Source organism: Gymnodraco acuticeps, unplaced genomic scaffold (genome assembly GCF_902827175.1).
Source record: "Gymnodraco acuticeps unplaced genomic scaffold, fGymAcu1.1, whole genome shotgun sequence".
NCBI lineage: Eukaryota > Metazoa > Chordata > Actinopteri > Perciformes > Bathydraconidae > Gymnodraco > Gymnodraco acuticeps.
The window spans coordinates 5,465,569-5,469,581 of NW_022992351.1; the positions used below are offsets into that span (position 1 = coordinate 5,465,569).

At 41.2% G+C, this 4,013-nt stretch overlaps 1 long non-coding RNA gene across 1 annotated transcript; it reads right to left on the bottom strand.

Moving 5' to 3' along the window:
- Positions 1 to 1,035: 1,035 nt before the first annotated feature.
- LOC117541698 lies at positions 1,036 to 3,630 on the bottom strand. The gene is made up of 4 exons (XR_004568334.1): positions 3,421 to 3,630; positions 2,265 to 2,417; positions 1,931 to 2,080; positions 1,036 to 1,792 (listed from the first exon to the last, which is right to left on the bottom strand). It is a non-coding gene; the product is annotated as an uncharacterized LOC117541698 (long non-coding RNA).
- Positions 3,631 to 4,013: the final 383 nt, after the last annotated feature.

Here is a 4,013-nt window from a genome sequence, read left to right on the forward strand (position 1 = left end):
GAAGAGTTCAGGTCGGGTCTGATTCAAGTGCCATTTTGCTATGGACTTATGAGCACAGGAATTCTTTGGCTTTGAGCATGGACACTGCCAAGCAGGGCCGGCCCTCGGCATAGGCAGTATAGGCGAATGCTAAGGGCGCATCAACCCATAGGGGGCGCCGAAAATGTTAAAAAAAAACACAATTTCCCGATTTTGGATCAACAAAGTACATCTTATTATCTTATACTAACAGAACTACGCCTATATTGCGTACAGCGCTCATAAACTATGGCACACACACCCCCCCCCCAAAAAAATCAAGTTGAACTACCCCAGTCCCAGTAAAAACCAGAGGTTTATGTGAAATTGTTCTTTTTTTTAAATAATGGTTTTAGTGTGCAATTATAGGTTTTAATTTTGTATTTGTATTCATTTAAAATAAATCAAACTCCCAAAAAACGTGCACAGCTTCTGTGTGCTTTTATTAACATTGGAATTTACATTGTAAGCGGCCACGGGGGTGAGAGCTTCAGAGAGCTCTCTCCTGAAAGACTGAGAGGCTCTGATAACCTCAGCTCAGTGAGGTAAAGGCACACCTTTATATGATCATTATAGTTATAAAAAAATAAGAGAATAGGTGAAAAACAGGTATAAAATACTGACAGTACAAAAAAGTTGTTATTAATAAACAAGAATACAGTTTGAAAGGGGAGTGATTTGTAAAATATCCATAAAGAAAAAGAAAATCTGCTTACAGTTCTGTTTCATATGGGTGTTGAGAGATGTATCCATAGATCTCCTAATGTTGCTCTCAAAGTGCACCAGATTGATGCTTTCAACTTCAATATTTAAAAAAAAAGGCTTCCCGGGGGTGCATGCCCCCGGACCCCCTAGAATCATGTTCAAATGGATAGGAAACTAAATACAGTTGCACACATCTTGTGTCAATATCTTTCTGTTTTGGTGGTCATGCCAAAACCGTGCACGCGCGAATCATAGTGAGTGTCTGCATTTTGGGGGGGGGGGGGCGCCAACTAAAATCTTGCCTAGGGCGGCAAATTGGTCAGGGCCGGCCCTGCTGCCAAGCATTTCTTTTTATGTCATAACATACAGACACTCTCCCTAACCGCGAATAATATGAGGTGCATGTTTCAAGTACTGACACAAACTCTTGATGCGCCACTGCAAAATGTCACCACTTTACTCAGTGGGCTGTTTTCAGACTCAGCTTTCTCCTTTCTGACTAGACACATTATTTTTGTGTTGTCAGAAATCCATTTCTTCCCAACCATATCTGATAGAACTTCCTCCTTCAGTGTGACGTCTGGTTTGGATGAAGTAGGACAGTATATCAGAGACCTAACATGAATACACTCAAACCCTAATAAGTTACTTCTTCTGGAAAATGCTGATGCCTGCTTGCAATTTTCAAGCTCACAAACAACTTGGTGGCTGTTTCCCCAGGTGAACTTCTGTACATGAATGGGGTTTCTCAGCCCAGAAAATGTTCTTCCAACAGCAAAAATGCCATTTTTGAGGTCTAAGCATTGGGATGGAAGATGGTGATTAGAAGTAATATCAGGAACAGATGATGAGTGACGTCGATCCATGTGGGTCTTGAGGTTTTTCATATATAATTCAGTTTTACACAAAGGGCATGTTGTCCTTTTGGCCCTTGACTGGACTACTTTGCTGCGACTGATGGCTTGGAGTGGAGTGGAGGCTACAGATGCTGTGGCAATTTGCGAGGCTGCAGAGGTGACAGGGTAGGCTGAGGAGGCCACTGTGGAGGCTGAGGAGGAGACAGTGGCGGCTGGTAGGGAGACAGTGGATAGATTACATTATAGCAGTATAGTTGTATAATACATTTTTCCCATGTTTTGTTTAAGTTGTGTTTAGGGGGAATAAGGTTATGACCACTGCTTCTGGTGTGTTCATATGCATCACTTACTCTGGCGAAGCGATCCAACGCTGCAGGCTGCCACTGCGCACTTCTGAACATGATTCATAATAGTGGGCTGGGTTCTGAACTCCCCACAGTAGCAGCAGTGGAAATGTGGAGATTTGCAACACACCCCATTGCACCTGTACATTGTGAATCCTACAAAGAGAAATCCAGTTTACAAATGACTTAATTCTTAAGGGAATATAAAAATGTAAATTGTATACAAATTCACATTAGAATAATATTAGTTAGTAATAGTTAATTGGTTAGACTAACTAAAATTAGTCAACTATTTGTATATTTTGGAAGATCTGCAACATTTATTTAGATTAAGAAATACCTCCATGTTTAACAGCCGTTCTCCTATGGGTCTGCAGATGTGCCGCAATATGGCCATAGTCCCCCACCTTGCTGCAGAATTTGCACTTGTATTTATTAGTGCCTTCACAAAGGGGTGTTATAAGGGCATCCCCTTGTAAACAGTTGGGTGAATCTGGAAGAAAATGAGGAATTGTTTACTATTCAAACTGTTTTTATTTGCACTTTCAACAGTAACCATTCATATCACATAAATGACAGGAAAGTTTTTGAATGAGCTTTGATATTTATATTTTAATTGGATTGCTTATTAGTTTATGCAGCTCAAGGGGTCACATAATGTGTATAATATAACTAGTGTTTTTGCTTATCGATATTAGGAAGTTTTTATTATGTTACATTCTTTAACCTGTCTTTAATAGTGTTAGGTGAGCTATTAAGCATGTGTTAGATGACCAGTGACTCTTCTCAAATCATATTACTTTACCACATTTCTGATGATGCCATAACTAATGTTACATAATTATAGAAGACACATCCGAAGTGTTCTTTTTACATATTGATTAGCAGCCGACATTTACTGAAAGGATGCGTCCGTCTCTCATCTGGTTCATTAAAACTAGTAGTTACAAACTGTTACAGTTACAACCTTAATCAGTACCGCACATCTTATTACTCAATTCAACCAACCAAGCTAGCCATGTTGTCTATCCGAATCCATACCATATTATTTGATTAAGTTACAGTATGTAGGGCAGGCCTACTTATATTTCCAAGATAATACAACAGTACACAACAGTACACTAGCATCATGCTAAGTGCTGGTTAGCATCACAGCATATACGCTAACCTTAGGTCAATTAGATGATCAGCTTTGGTAACACAAATCAGTATTGTTACCGAGCCTGATAATCTATTGACCTATCTAAGCTTAACGTTATTACAACAGTAGAGTAGGCCTGGTTGCAAACGGGACTATAGGCCAACGTGTTTATAGCATCATGCTAAGTTAGCATTTAATACCACAAACATTTGTACCACATACAACTATTATTTACTTTATTAACGCTTAATGAGGTTGGACAGTCGATGTTGTACTTTGATAACGAGACAATTGTGTGTTAAGAAAAATGACATTACAATAAATATAAACATGCATCTCTGAAAAATACTATTACCGCTGTTTCAACTTGTTGTTCGGCCATCTTGAAAGAACGAATTACTTCTTCTGCGAGGATTTATAAAAGCAGCTGGAATCCCTTAAGTTGCATTACTGCCACCTACAGTATGTATTTCTGCTGAGTGTCATTATTCTATTGGATAAAAAAAGTTAGGATCCGCCCCTATAGGATCCGCCTCCTTGCTGCGGTCTGCATCCAGACCATCCAGACCCATCTCCATCCGGCAGGTGCGCCTCATCAGACAGCTGCAGCTGGAACCTGCAATCACACACAAAACACACACACAACCAGACGGCACCCCACGTGGTGTGGAGGGGTCGTCACAAGAGGCACAAATATAACGCCATAAATATGGCGGACCCTTCGCGTGAACGCGCAAACGGAGGGGTAGGGTGTAGGGTAGGGTGTAGGTAGGGGTAGGGTGTAGGGGGCGGTTTGGGAATGGGCCGCTGTGACTATTTGAGCGAGCGCAGGCAAAGCTGAGCGCGCACAGGCTGGAGAGGTCGAGCGAGCGAGAGAGAGAGAGCGCGTGCAGCGGTCTGCTTGCGCACGGAGCAGGAGTTTTATGAGAACATATATTTCTCTGTGCT